This window comes from Saimiri boliviensis, chromosome 2 (genome assembly GCF_048565385.1).
Source record: "Saimiri boliviensis isolate mSaiBol1 chromosome 2, mSaiBol1.pri, whole genome shotgun sequence".
NCBI classification, from domain to species: Eukaryota; Metazoa; Chordata; class Mammalia; order Primates; family Cebidae; genus Saimiri; species Saimiri boliviensis.
Genome location: NC_133450.1, coordinates 107,931,014 through 107,945,743, shown reverse-complemented (window position 1 = coordinate 107,945,743; position 14,730 = coordinate 107,931,014). Strand labels below are relative to the sequence as shown.

The following is a 14,730-nucleotide window of genomic DNA, read 5'->3' as shown; positions in this document are numbered from 1 at the left end:
ATTGTAAGGGTGATACTGACCACTCAAATTAACTAGATGACTGATAATATGAGCCTTAGGATGACATTGCATATATTAAAGAGGTATGATTTATGATTTTCGTGTGAAATGGCAGAGTGGGGGAAGTCTGAGTAGTTTTTCCTTTCTGACTTAGGTGGATCTGTGCCTGAGGAGGGAATTATCTGGATAAAAGCAAGACTTGGTTAGGAAAGACAAGAAACTCACATACTATCAGGTAATTGTGTGGTTTCACTTTTATCAGACCACTTATTATTAGATCTGTGTGTAAACTAGTCACCCAGGGATTGTAATGAAATGCAGATTCTAATTTAGTAGGTATGCTATAGATCCTGAAATTTTATATTTCTAACAAGCTTCTAGATGATTCTAACTTTGCCAATTGGAGATCTATATTTTGAGTAGTGGAAAACTGTGTTTTTTTGAGTAGAAGAGTGCCAGACTGTGGTTCTAGATTACCGGATTAAAGACCTCGTAAATCTAAGAAGGAACAAGATCTTATGAGAGGAATTAACACATTGGACCCTTTCCTGGTGCTGTTTCCAAACTGTCAGTTATCTTTTGCTGTCTCAATTACTCACTGATATAGAAGCAATCATCATAAATGCCATGTAAAATAATGGTTCTTCAATAAATTTAAGTATTCACCTATAAAGTTATAGTTATCTATTACTATTAAGGATACCATCTGAAAATTTACAGTCTTAAAACATCAGTTTGTTATTCCTCATGATTCAGTATGTCCACTGACTTGTTATTTTGTTTCAAGCAGTGCCAGTTACTGTGGTGGGTAGCTACAGTCATCTGGAGGCTCAACTGGCAGCTGGGGCTGACATTCAGGACCATGGTTCTCCACATGGCTGCTTGGGTGGCCTCATAGCCTAGTGGCTGAATTTCAGGAAAGAGCAAAAGAACAAGGATTTCAAAGAAAATAAGGTATAAAGTTAATAAGTCAATCAAGGGCTAGGCCAAGAACTAGCATAGTGTCACTTCTAATATTTAGTTGTGGTCTGTTTGTTTTAAATGTTGAACAGTTACGATGGTGGGAGGGGAAATATATGAGGTTTGAAATAGGGCAGAATGGTAAACTGGGAAATCATCACAGTAACAGTGTACCACAGATGTTTAGAGAGATGAAGGCAGTTACTGAGAAGTTTATAGTTTACTTTTTAGTTAATTGTCATTTCCTTTCTAACATGTCATTTCCTTTCTAATGATCAAATACCAACTATTTGCCCATTAGAAAACAAAATATAATTCTCTTGTTTGAAAATAGGCATAAAAAACAGCAAAAGTGTAAATGAGAAAAAGAATTTAAAGTACACAAAAGAGCATAGATATGTGCCCCCCCAAAACCAAAATCAAAACTGGAACTATTTTATTCTACCCGCTTTGTGATAAAAAAAAAAAAAGATGTTCTACATCTAATAATGTAACATTAATTTGCTATAATTCTATGGATCTCTGAAACTCTGGTTATAGAGTCTTCTTGCTTTAAATTTTCAAAGAGCCCATTAAGTTGATGCTTTATATCTAGCTCTCAAGGAGCTACAGTCTGAAATTTTATGCAGCAGTTTCTTTCACACAATCCTTAGGCCCACTGTGGTTTAGTAGAATTAAAACTTAAATAGAGTTGAAATGTAATTCCTGGAACATTTTATAACACGAGTAAATGTGAAGACATAAATAAAATTTCATGAAAACTATATATGCTGAAACAGTGACAATATTAAGCTAAACACTTCTTTTTTTCTAAAGAAATAACATTGCACAATTTTAATCGGTTTCAAGAGGTGTTGAGGGAAATAAAATTCCATCTAATAAATCTGTGACAAGACAAAGAATTTATACAGCTGATTTACTGTCTTTTTTTCAATGTACTGAGATTCTGAAATACACATAATAGTTAAAAAAAAAAAAAAAGTCTCTAAAGGAATATTTACCTAAATGGGTTTTTGGTTTCAATGCCTGATTTATACACAGAACAAGCATAGCACTTTCCTTAAACAGCTGTATTGGGAATAGCGTAAGATACAATTTTATTTATTGTAGAAGAGCTGCTTAAATTTTAATGGCTATCACATTTTATTTGTTTTTAAATATACTCTTTAATAGTACACAAAGAAGAAATCTCTGTGGTGTCTATGATAGTTAAGCATGCTTATCAATGTTTTATAAATAAAAGAATATCCAATTTTATATTTTTCAGAAACTTTTATTCAACATAATTTTTAAGTTTTAGAGTGAAATGCAAAGATAGTACAAAGAGGCCTTGTATGTCTTATGTATGATTTTTCCCATTGTTAACATTGTATACATCTGTGGTTCATTTGTCAAAACTAAGAAATCAAGCTTGGTATTTTAACTAAATTACAAACTTAATTTCAATTTTACCATTTTTCCATTAATGTTATCTTCCTGTTTTAGGAACCAGACTAGCGTGCCACATTGCACTAGAGTCATCATGTTTTTCCAGTCTCCTCTGGTCAGTGAAACTTTCTCAGTCTTTTCTGTTTTGTTTTGTTTTTTTATTTTTTATTTTTTTTATGACCTTCAGTATCTGGGACAATACTGACCAGGTATTCTGCAGAATATCCTCCGATCTAGTTGTTTTTAAAATGCTTTTGCTGATGATTAAATTCAGTTTATGGGTTTATCGGAAGAATAACACAGAGGTGAATTGCGCTTCTCATATCATGTCAGGAGCTACATAATATCCACATGATATCACTGGAATGTGAAGCTTCATCACTTGGTTAAGGTATTGTTTGCCAGTTTTCTCCAATGTAAAGTTTTTATTTCTCCCTTTACTTATTCTATCCTTTGAAAGCAAGTTACCAAGTGAAGCCCATCCTCGTGTGTGTGTGTGTGTGTGTGTGTGTGTGTGTGTGTATGAACCTTACTTCTAGAAGGGGTAGCTTCTCTATGCATTAAATGTAATTCTGTGAGAAAGATTGATCTATTTTCTACCATTTAAGTATTTATTCAGTCCTTTATATCATGTACATTTATTTTATACTGGTTACAATTTAATAGGTTATCGACTTTGTTGCTCACATTGTTCCAGCTTTGGCCATTGGTTACAGTTGGCTCCTTTGTCCTCTGTTCTGTCCTCAGCATTTTGTATTTTCAGAACTTCCTTACTTTCTGGTTCTACAAGGTGTACCATGATCATTTTGTATCAGTGCCTTGGAGCTGGAATCAACTACTACTACGAGGAACTCTGGTTTCTTTTTTTTGAGAATGGTATTTAGAAACTAACATCCGGACACTGGGTATGCTACTGCTAGAGTGTCCTTGTTTTTAGGCCATATCTACAAACAGATTATTATGTATAAATTTAATAATCTATGTGAAACATAATTGTTTTGATGTCTAGCTGTTGTGTCCATATATTAAACTAAACATTAATTCATACTGATACCATTGATTCTAACTTAGTGCTGCAAAGTTCATTTCAAACTTCCTTTCTTGCATATACATAACTTCCTTCTCTAAAAGCAAAATACTGAACTAAATTATACTTTAGTTTTAAATTTCAGTTTCAATTTTTTCTCATATTTAATAGTTTTGAGATCACCTGTGAATGAGACATTTCTTACATAGAATATGATTCATTAACTAGTAAGTCATATTTATCCCTTGAATGTATTACATCATATTCATATGTGCCTTGTTAATTTAAAATATTTCATCATTAATATAATTACCTGCTGTGCTTTGCATGTAGGGGAGGAGTATAGAAAAAGGCTAAAAATAATGGTGAGTAAATAATCAACTTAATGAAACTGTCCTCATGTGCACTGTGGTTATTTGAAGCTGTAGCTCAGTGGTAGTTAACCACAGTGGCATGCAAAAATCACCTGGTGAGTTAAAAATGCTGAATCCTGGTTATCACCTTGAGAGTATCTGATTTAATATGTTTTGGGTTCAGAATGGTCACAAGGATTTTAAAAGCTCTCCAGGGAATTCTGATGTTGAGCCAAGATTCAGAACTTATCCTATATTAGGCTAATTTAATGCTGATTAAAGCATCTCCACGCTGTCTTGTTTTCTAAATGAGTATGTTCCAGGACAAATGAACTGTGAAACAGTAATATTTATTTGAGTTTGGACAATGAGGCACACTGTATTGTTCTAGCAGGTGTAGTTACTGCAACACCACAGTAGTGGTGGATGCATAGGGACCTATGCCTGCTCCAAACCAAAAAAACACCTCTAGAAATTTAGAGATACTCCTTTTTCATTAAAATAATACTAATAATAATACTTTGTGATCCAGTGTTATAAACAGAATTGTATCCCTTCAAAATTTATATGTTGAAGTGTTAGCTCTTCAGTGTGATATTTGAAGATAGAGCCTTACATATGTAAGGTTAAATGAGATAATTAAGATTAAGTTACATAAATAAAGGTGGGGCCCTAATACAATTGGGCTGTTGTCTATAAGAAGAGGAAGAAGGATCAGGATTGTGCACACACAGAGAAAAGGCCACGTGAGAGCACAGCAAGAAGACAGTCGTCTGTAAGCCAGGGAGAAAGACCCTGCAGAAACCAAGACTGCTGGAACCTTGATCTTGAACTTCCAAGAAAATACATTTCTGTTGTTTCTGCCACCCAGTCTGCAATAGTCTGTTATTGCAAACTGACAGAACTAATACAGCCCAAAATTTTACTTCTCAGTGTATAATCAATAGTAGGATGTACATACTCAAGAAATGTTCAAAAATATTCATAGTGGCTGTAGTCATTATAGACCCATACTAGACACATCCCAAATGACGAACCTTAAATATACAATTCAATGGGTTTGACACACAGACATGTAATCCATATTTTTTCACAATATAGATCATTTGTACTATACTTGAAAGTTCCTAAATGCACCTTCCTAGTTAATGCTTTACACTCAGACTACCTCAGTTAAATTTTAAATTTTTCACAATAGATTGGCTTTGCTTGTTTTAGATCATAACATAAATAAAACCGTAACAGTGTAGACACTAGGACTACATAGCTTTTTTTTTTTTTGGCCTGAAATAGGCTTCTAGTGCCTCAATACTTTTACTAAATAATTCAATCACATTTTGACAATCTATAAATATTTAGATGCATAAATGTAACTGAACAAAAATATAATTTATACTTTTTTCTAGAGTTATTTGTTTTTATACTTTAGAGCACATCTGCTTACCTTGATAGTGTAGGTATTTATCATGTGTTATTCTATAAATCTTAGTCACAACTCCGAAATTTACTTTGAATTAAAATAATGTATCATTCGAACTTTAATCAGAGATTTATAGCAGTAAATATAAAGTATTTGTAGTTGATGATTTATTTCATTCAATAATATTCACTCTGTGCAGATATGGTTGATGCTTCCTGTGTTTCTAAGTATTCGTTTGGGACAAATATGGATGCCCATACTATCTCAAATCAGTGCATTTTAATAGTATATCTGGAAGGCATTAAGAAGTCAGTGGATTTGCTATAAAAGAATTCAGTTCTTACAAAATTAGAAGAAAAATGGTGCACTGCTAAAGTATACTTTTTCCCAGCACCATTACTTTTTACAAGGTATACTTTTAGTGCTTTAAAGTACTTACCTTTAAATTTTTACCAATATTCATTTAAATAAGTAGTCATAACAACATATGGTACATAAAAATAGAAATTTAGGATGCCAGCTACTCTCTGGCTATATTCTAAATATTAGTGATCTATTATTTTGAATTATTTTTAACTGAAGAAAAATAATGGCTCTTAGGTGTCATAATTATCATAGCCACCCAAATAAATATTTTTACCCCAAATACTTTATTTAGTTTCTATGTATACTCTGGAAATACAGATTGAGACTTTTCCCTGGGTCTTGGAAATAATTTGCAAGTCTAGATATGTATTTAAAATAATAACTATCACTGTGTTTATAAACAAATGTTGCAGGGTGTTAACTGAACTTTAAAATCAATGATGAGACATTTTTGATGATCTTGTAATTATTCAGATTATTGTCCAGTAAATATTTACTTTCTGTTCTCCCACTTAGGCAAAATACTTCTTCTCACCCCATCGGTATGATAGACCACGTAAATTTTTTTGGCCTTTGGAATGTTGGCAAATATGATTAAATATGTTTGGCTTGGCTCTTGTGCTCCAGTGATCCTCCATGAGAAGAGAATGACATCAGAGGCTTATATCTTCTAGTCTCCGTCTCAGAAAAAAACACAGGTGGAGTAGACTTAAACTGTGCCCACAGCTTGAATACAAGTCCAGATAAATTGCATCTTGATGCAGAGCTGTGTGGTTAATCTCAGCCTTGATCAGTTGAACTGCAGTCGACCTGCAGATTCATAAATGTCAGTTTTTCAGGGTAGTGGTTGTGCAGCAGTTACAATAATACCGTCTTACACCTGGTTAATAATCAGTGCTCAAGTGGGAAATACAAAGGCAAACTAGGATGTGATCCTTTCCTCTCAAATGTTTAGAATCTACTTGGTTGAAATGCTAAGTGGAAAATACAGACAACTCCGAGGAGGAAAGCAAGAATAAGTTGGATTAGGATAGAGACAATGAATGTCCTTGGAAAACTATATAGGTGGGCTATTCTAGTTATGTATGCTATGTAAGTAAACACCCTAAAACTCAATGGCCCCAAACTACAGTTTGTTGTTGTTATTCATGAGGGTTAAATTAGCCCAGCTGAACAGTTCTCCACTGGTATCTTACAGGAGTAACTGGATGTCAGCTGGGGCTATAATTTGAAGGCTTCGCCTAGCTGGATATCCCAAAAGTCTGCTATATAATACTTGATGCTGACTGTTACGGGACTTTGGGTGCCTCATTATGTGGCTTGAGTATCTCACAGCATGATGGCTGAGTTATGTGAGGGAGTGTCTCAAGGGCAAACATTTCAAGAGACCCGGGATTTTTATGACCCAAACCCAGAAGTCTCAAAATGTCACTATTACCATGTTCTTTTCATCAAACAAGCTACTAAAATCAGCTCAGATAATAAAGGGAGGAAACTTAGGCTGCAGCAGTTCATGTGAGAAGCAGCATGTACCAACAGAAGTAACTAAATTGGAAGTGGCCATTGTCTGAATTTATTTATCACAGAGGCTTTATTTGATTAAATTTGTATAAACAGCTTTGTCTACAGAGTGCCCATATTGTTTGTTATCCATACTAGGACATGTTTGAGAGTAGAATGGACTCTAAAAATGAATACATATCCCTAGAAAAACTGGAGTGTATTTCAGCGTGTTGATAACTAATAATTCTGATTCGTGCTTCTTTATTCTGCCTGTGATGCTTAGGCTCTGCCATTAGGGGGCACTTGAAGGATGCCCAAAGGCTGCTGGAGGGAGAACAGACTTGCCCCTTCCTCTTCCCATTGTCTCAGTAGTCTCTTTAGTGGCAGTAGGTTCCAGTTTTCAGGGTTGGTTTTTCTATCTTTCCACAACTAGCTTCAATGCACTCTCTGAGATAAACCTACATCAAAATGTGGCACTTCTTTTTCAGAAATACGAAGCTAAGCTCTGAGAGGTCCCTTCTATAAGCTTCTGAGTTCTAATAATCTCAACCTCTTCCTTTTGTTCTCTGGTTGCAAGAGGTGTGACCTGCTCTTATTAGTCCTACAATACAATTCAACCAATTTCTTACATAAAATTCTCTGTCAGAAAAAAAGGATATAGTCATGTTCTTCTATTTTCCTCATTTAATTGAAACCATTATCTTATATATTGGCCTTATTTTACTGGCTTGAATAGGTCATATCAATCTAAAAGTTTTACTAAATAAGCAGAATGATACTGACCTCATGCTGAGCTCTAGAGATATTTTTAAAGGCAAAAACCTATTTATAGGGACATTAATAAATTTCTTAAAGTGAAGTTAGAATCACTGAAACATTAATTAAATGGCAAAGTTTGGATTCAAATAGTAAGTTCTATTACTGTTGTAATAGAACTCATTTACTTATTAATAGTGAAAGATTTTCTTAAATAACTCTATCAACTTATTTTATGATGTATATATGCCAGTGGCTTCTTTAATATAGAACAAACTGATTTTTAGTATAAAGCAATCATGTACTACTTGATACATATGTAAATGTGGCACTATGCTATTGTATATATGAAATTATTTTTACTTTTCCATTATCTTATTAACATATAGAAAAGGAGGTTAACATAAAATGTATGTATGTGCAACTGATAAGAGAATTGAAATGCCTCAGTAAAACACCTGGGAATAGCACACAAATACAAAGGTTGCAGACACATTTTGGGAATGTATATTCCACATGAAACTTATTTATAGCTAGTTTCAGCTATTCATCTTACACATGTGATCTAAGCAATGGATGCATTCTTCTGTAAAGCTAATTATGTGTTTAAAGAACCATGCAAAATGTAAGTGAAAATTTTTATAATTTTTTTAAAAAATTAATAATCAAATTTAATAGGTATTCATTGAAAAACACCACTAGAAATGCAGCACCTTTTTTATTCTCTAAAATTTTTTGTAGCACTCCTGCTTTGCCTAGTGTGAATTCCATGAATTTTAACAGTAGAAATTTCTCTCTCTGAGGTTTCAGCCTGATAGCTTTTGCACTTCGTTTTCTCTCTTCTTAGTAGAACAAGAAAAAACGCTAAGCCAGGTGACTATATGATTCTCTTTGTCAGAGAGGACACTTAGAGTTTGTGCCATTTTCTCCCTCTCTTTTGATTGAGCCAGAATAGTACTGCAGATACACAACAAAGGTGTTTTGATGCTTCTTTTATAAAAAGTACTATGCATCTTTCATATGAGATCTGCTTATTTAAAAGTATTTTAAATTGATATTGTCAGAGGTCCTACTGTTAGAGTCTGTCACTTAATTATGCTATGGCAGCAGGACCTACCTGTATTTTTTAACAGGTTACATTGACAGGAGGCACAGCAACATATTTTTAAAAAATAGAATCTAATGATTCTGTCTTTTTCAGTCAGCAGGAGGGGGGCTCCCTGCAGACACACAAACCTGTGTGCAAAGGTACAAGTGATTTGTCACTCAACAGTGATAACCCTTTGGGAATGTGCGTAAAAATTTGAGGGATTCAAATAAGACAGAGGGATAGAAAAGGGTATTATAGACAAACAAAAGAAAATATATGTTGAAAGGAAAGAAAAACAAAATGTTTCAGAAAGATAGGTCAGCATTTGGGAATTGTTGCGAAAAATAATGTGTCTAATTTGAGCATTCTAGTCCTTTTGTTTATTATGGAGATGAATCATTTTGATGTGGACCTTTTTAATGTGGGTTGATTATAAATAACTGCTGTGGTTTGAATGTGTCCTCCAGAAAGCATGTGTTTAAAGTAAAATCTCTAACTCAACAGTGTTGGGAGGTGGGGCCTAAGGGCAGTTGTTTAGGTCATGAGGGCTACACCTTCAAGAAGAGGTAAGTGCCAATTATAAAAAGGTTTGATATTGCAAGTTCCAATTTGACCTCTTGTTGCTCTCACTCTCTCCTGTCCTTCTGCCTTCTGCCATCCGCCGTGGGACGATGCAGCAATAAAGCCCTTGTGAGACATGAGCACACTGACCCCAGATGTCTCAGCTTCCAAAACTATAAAACATAAATCTCCATTCTTTATAAATTACTCAGTCTGGTGTTCTCTTACAGGCAACATAAAATGGACCAAAGCAATGAGAGCACATTTGTTGAGATTTTAAAAAACATATATTGTTTATTATAACTTCAGTAAAGTAATATTTAGAAGTATATTTTCTGATTGATATTTACCATCTGTGTCTTACATGACCTATGGCAATCCAGGGACCAGAATATATTATCACTAAACCTACTTAAAAGTCTGTCTTTATTCTTTAGTAATTCAGAAGGCTTTCACCATCTTGCAGGCTGGCAAGCTTTGCCAGAAGGATTCCTCACTCAAAGTAGAGGTGAGAAGGTGGGCTGATAAAAGTGCAGATTTAGGGTACCATTTTTTTTTCTCTTTTTTTTTTGATGGAGCCAGAATAGTACTGCAGATACCCAACAAACATGTTTTGATCGTTCTTTTACAAAAAGTGCTATGCACTTTTCATTTGAGATTTGCAGCATCGTTCCTCTGAGATTTGTAGCATCACCACACAAGAGATACTCAGGACTCATCTGTGGAAACCTTTAACCCAAGAAATATCCCCACCAATGTACTCAAACTAATGCACTAATCATAGTGATTCTGCCAATCCTGGCTTTCCTGGTGGCCACTGGAATTCAGTTTGGCTCATTTTCTTTCTCTACATCTTATCCATGATTATAATTATGATTATAAAACTTAAAAAAGATTGAACTCAAGTGTAGCAAACTGGGGGCTTCATGAAAACACTGTGAGTTCAGAAACTATCTCTTTGTAGACCAAGGACTTTCTAATAGTTAAAATTTGTTTTCATGAATATTTTGTTTGTAATTCCTGTTTAAATAGCTTCAAAAGAAGGAACAGCTTTTCTCATTCTTTTCTCAATAACTGGTTGGGGCATTAAATTAAACACTTCAATAATACTAAAAAGTCCATTTACTTGGAGAGTTTCAATCAAATAAAGCAACAGGTTTAGCTTAAATTTCTGTTCTTCACTGTGAGACTAGTTTACAGTACTTCAGAAAATACATAACCACCTGTGTCTTTCTCCATCTGCTCCTCTCCACCACCCACAAAACATTTCTGTCCCATGTGTTAGTCTTTATTCTTAGCCTGTTGCTTTCCATCATAATCTATTTTCTAAACTATACTAGACAGGGATTCCATCGCTCCCTCCTTTGGTCACAGTTTTGTATAGTTATCAAGACCACGTAGAAATGGCAGTGCTGCAACATGAATCTTTAACTTTGGGGATTTTTGTTACAATGTTACTACTTTTGTGGGGAAGGTTATGTCTAAAGTTCAGATAATTATTGAATTCCATTTTGTCTGGGAGTTTTCTTATGAAAAGGACTAAATGATATTGAAGGAACATAAATGAACTTAACTTGTGTTTTTAGAGGAATGTTTAGTAAATATATTATCCCACATGCACTGTAAAAAAAAACGGGTGTTTCACAATGAAAATTTAAAAGTTTTAGGTTTTAAAAAAATCTGCAGTCTTTGGCCTTTGTTATGTCTTTTCTTATTCAATAATAAAATATACTTTTATAATTATATGAAAACATTTTTAAATTGTTGTGGGAAAATTTACATATGGGATGTCTATCCATCTATCTATATTCTAATAAAAAATGGGGAAATCTGAGGAGAGCAAAATACATCAAAATAAGACTTAATGCTATGGAATAAATAAAGCATAACCAATGGAATTAAACTCCTCATAGTGTACAACTGAATCATGTTTCTTCAGAGAAAATTCCAACCCTCTGCAAGTATCTACCAGAAATTTTCATGCTGTGCTGAAGTTAATATTCAGGGGATGGTGTCTATCCTTCTGTCTTCAGCCTTATCACCAGCTTTCTGTTCCACTTAACTTTAGAAAGTGTCTCCACTAATATAAATTTTGATATGCTTCTTCTAGAACACAACCAACTTCATTATTCTACATCCTGTGACACATATGCAAATATAATGAAAAGCAATCATAAAGAGAGAAAGCGTTCCAGAATATTAACAAAAATTCCTCACGTGTAGTTTTGTCTTTGTTTAGGGTAAGACTAACAGTATTTAAATGTACCTGTTATAATTTAAATTCTGAATGTTTCTTTATATAATAAGAAAAATACTAGAATACAACATAAATGATGCACCTGCATGTTCACATCTAGGCAAATATTTTCATAAAAAGGTATTTTTCTAATTGAGTGGCTGGTTTATAAAATAATTATATTACTATTGCTTTTCAGTGTAACTCTAACAACAGTCATATAATTTATAAAGAACTCTATCAGATCTGCAAAAGAAATGACATAGGAAAAAATAAAACCTACAAAAAGCCAACTAATACTTAAAATAATAAAATTGTCATTTTAAGGTGAGAATATAATGAATGGGAAGAATATTCCTGGTTGCAGATTTCTGGTGAGTTTTATATGTACACTTAGGCTATAGTATCTAGTTATTCAATCAAATACTCATCTATGTGTGGCTGTGAAGGTACTTTGTAAATGTGGTTAACATCTACAATCTGCTGACTTTTAGTGAAAGAGATTTTTTTCGTGATAATATGGTGAAGCTTGTCCAATCAGTTGAAAGCTTTAAGAGCAATGCTGAGATTTTCTCTGGAAGACTCCCTCAAGACTACAGTGTCAGTTCTTGTCTGGGAGTTCTAGACTGCCAGGATAGCCTAGGGATTTACATAAGCCAATCGTCAAGCATATGCCAATTTCTTTAAAAAAAAAAAAATCACAAACTCATGTATCTCCTTATATATCCTGCTTGTTCTATTTCTAAGGAGAACCGTGATTGATACTGTGTTAGTCCATTGCCACACGAATCAATGGAGACATACCCGACACTGGCTAATTTATAAAGGAAAAAGATTTCATTGACTCAGTTGAGCATGGCTGGGCCTCAGGAAACTGCAATTGTGGTGGAAGGGGAAGCAACCAACCACACCTTTTTTCACATGGCAACAGCAAGAAGTGCCCAGTAAAAGGGATAAAGGCTCTTATAAAAACCATCAGATCGAGTGAGAAAACACTCACTATAGTGAGAACAGCATGAGGGTAACCACTCCTATGATTAAATTATCTCCCGCCGGGTGCCTTCCATGACAGGTAGGGATTATGGGAACTATAATTGAAGATGAGATTTGGGTGCATACATAGCAAAACTGCATCAGATATGACATAGAAATGCTTAGTAGTGTGATGATACTAATCTATCTCAGAAATATATGCATATTTAAATGTATTCCACTTAAATACTTCTGAAATACGTATTTTCTAGCTTTCTCTCTCTCTCTCTCTCTCTCTCTCTCTCTCTCTCTCTCTCTCTCTCTCATTATAAAGGCTTCCCTCTCCTTTGCCTCCTTTCAGTTTCTGCCAAATCTAAATTATGAAGACTGACTCACTTGTTACAGCAAGCTCCCAATAAACAGACTCTGTTCTTATTTGAGCAGCTTTCATGTATTTCCCCAGTTCTCCTGGAGCTTCCATGAAGATGCAGTCTGCACTGCCTGTAGACATGGACAACAGGGATGATATCCACAGAGATCGCTTGTGTCTTGCTGCTTTGCTGATGGCTTATGGGGTCCCTGCCCAGCATTAGGTAACTTTACTCTCTTTGCCTTAAATTACTTAGCTATTTATCATCAGTTTGGTACTTAGAAGTTTTTATTGGTCCTAATTTGTTTAACATCCTTGGTAGAATCAGGCAATTCCTTTACAGCCACGTTTCGCTCTCTTTTGTGCTTTTATTTTAGTGTTATGCTGTCTAACAAACAGTGCTACATGTCATAGGAGAAACACAAGTTGAATCACAGCTCAGAACCAAGCATAAGCCTGTGGTTGAACCTGGCCTTGCATACTGGCATATATATAATCCTCACCTAACTGGCATTCACATGAACAAACTGCAGTGGGTCACCAGTAAAAGTGGATAAAGTTCTCCTTTTTTCTCTGATATTTGGTCTGAGAGCTTAGTTATGATACAGAGATAAAATTTTTGTTTTCTTGTTTTTCATCTGCTAAGGATTTAGATTGTCAGGTTTGTGTTCTGAGGTGGCCAACAATTGAGTTGAGGGTTTAAGATACAAAGAATGTTAAGTATTGCTTTAAACTTAACATTAACATTTCTCATGGGATACTCTAAATGCTGTCATCCTCCAGAAAATAAATCCTCTTTCTTAGATGTTTTTATCTCATTACAATTCAAATTTTTCTCTCTCTCTAAATGACATAATTTCAATGAGACTGATTTGCCCACTCCAAGAAACATTAGACTTGAATTAAATTGTTTATTTGAAAGTCTCCTTGAAAAGGAAGGGAATGGCTGGGTGCTGTGGCTCATGCCTATAATCCCAGCACTTTGGGAGGCGGAGGCGGGTGGATCGGGAAGTCAGGAGTTCGAGACTAGCCTGTCCAGGATGGTGAAACCCTGTCTCAACTAAAAATAAAAGAAAATTAGCTGGGCATGTTGGCACACACCTGTAGTCCCAGCTACTCAGGAGGCTGAGGCAGAAGAATCGCCTGAACCCAAGAAGTGAAGGTTGCAGTGAGCCGAGATCGCGCCGCTACACTCCAGGCTGGGTGACAGAGTGAGACTCCGTTTCAGAAAAAGAAAAAAAAGAAAAGGAAAGGAATAAGATTTCTCAGGCACCAATGGACAGCAATGTTTATTGGTACACAGAGCTCTCCAAATAAAATTCTGATTAAAAAATTGCTTAGTTGAAAAAAAAATCCTTGGCCAACTCTAACAAGCAATTTGACAAACTTAAACAACAATGAACTAGATTCATTTCCTTGGTGGATTCTTCCCCTCCTTATGCTCCAGTTGTCTTTACATATCAGGCTTTCTATATCAAGCTCTCGTGCTTCCTGCTGTCCTCTAATCTGTCTGTTTTCCACAGCTCTACTCCCCTTCCCCTTGTCTTGACCCTCCACCTTTTCCAACAACTCTTCCAAGATCCCCCAGTGCCAATTGCCTCTAAAGATTCATTCTCGCATCAGCCAGGTAGCAGGCATATGTGGAATTTGAATCTTGTACCTCTGCTGAATTAAGATTGGTAATCAAG

The 14,730-nt window shown here is 34.9% G+C and overlaps 1 long non-coding RNA gene across 7 annotated transcripts in view; it reads left to right on the top strand.

Moving 5' to 3' along the window:
- LOC141583633 (uncharacterized) overlaps window positions 1–14,730 on the top strand; it is a 166,352-nt gene that overhangs the window by 48,081 nt on the left and 103,541 nt on the right. For 2 of the 7 annotated variants that reach the window (XR_012516379.1, XR_012516378.1), the window contains 3 exons: window positions 155–235; window positions 791–954; window positions 2,446–13,265. This is a non-coding gene — a long non-coding RNA (uncharacterized LOC141583633). Of the gene's footprint in view, window positions 1–154; window positions 236–787; window positions 955–2,445; window positions 13,266–14,730 lie in introns of all 7 variants that reach the window. The other 5 variants (XR_012516383.1, XR_012516380.1, XR_012516384.1 and 2 more) reach the window with 5 other exon arrangements.